We start from the raw sequence: 1429 nt of genomic DNA, 5'->3' as shown, positions 1-1429 counted from the left end.
TATTGAACAACATACACATAACACATGTTCTGAGGTATGAACACCTAACCATAAACATGCTCAAAACGCAAGTTGCAGCACATAAACATGCACATTTAATGTCTTTGCGCGCTGTCTGTATATTATTACTGTATAGGCTTAACGTTATTTTCTTAAAGGAAATCTAGATCTTAATTTTATGATATCTATTGAAAGAGTCTTTTGCTTTTATGGAAGCATTTTTAAGCTATTTAAATTTTATTTTTACCCAGTGGCTAGAGTTAAAAGTTATCTTGAAAGTGTTTTGAACTGATATGTGTTTTATTATGCAAGATTAATTCAAGCATGTATATCAGAGTTATTATAGTTAACGCTGAAACCATAAAAATACATGTTTAATAAAATATTTTGTGGTCAAAAATATAAGTTGTCAAGGCAACAATTTTCAATTAGTTCATTTTTGTACTAAAGTAACTGAAAAAAGTCATACAAATAACAAAAAAACACAACAAAATTACTAAAAATGTAGGCCTAACTAAAACTACAATGAAAATGGAAAATCTAAAATAAAAACTAATTTAAAATATGAATAAAAACTATAATAGAATGATACTAAGGCTACAAGTATTATATTTAAAGGAACATACAGATTGTGCAATGATCTCTAAATAAATATTTCTCAAGGCTTAATCAATGCTGGATTTGAAAGGGCAAAGTGTGGTTCCATTCCTATAAATGGCCTTTAATATACGGGGGACTATGGTGACACTTAAAAATAAAATAAAGGAATCATTATAATAATTCAAACATAAAAATGTAGATAATAAATCACTTAGGCCTATTAAATCGACAAGTTAATACACATCTTTAAAATTGTTTACGAAATTGATGTTTTATAACATGTTTAAAAATAAAGTAATTGATCAATAAATTATTAAATAATTTTCACACTGTAAATAAATACATATAAGTGAAAAAAAAATATCAAATAATATTTACATTGAAAAATAAAGACATATTTAACACTTTTATTTCTTAACTTATTTAAAATTATTTTAGAGGCATGTAGAAACAAGCTAGCCTTATTATTTATCTACTTTCAAAAGTTTTCAGTGCTGCCCAATGTAAAGACTACATTAGTAACTTTCATCAAAGGCTAGCATGATGGTTAGTACAATGCACCATTTGTATTCCTGGCGAGGCTCGGCTTCATTGGTGAGGCCAACGTAGAGGTACATAATGATACATTCAGCTTGGCAGAACACAATAATATAGTGATATATGTATGAGTTCAGGCTTTAAAGGTCTAAAATAAAATTACAGCCACAACGCTGTAATACTTTTGAAAGTAAGCAGATTATATATGTTTTTCAGGAAAAGCTGGTGGCCTTATGTTATATTGCATATTAGCCATTTGAAATTTTTAAGACACAGGGCTTTACATTCATGA

The sequence above is a fragment of the Barbus barbus genome, assembly GCF_936440315.1.
Source record: "Barbus barbus genome assembly, chromosome: 26".
Lineage (NCBI taxonomy): Eukaryota > Metazoa > Chordata > Actinopteri > Cypriniformes > Cyprinidae > Barbus > Barbus barbus.
The sequence above is the reverse complement of the archived record's forward strand: the minus strand, read 5'-3'. Positions refer to the sequence as shown.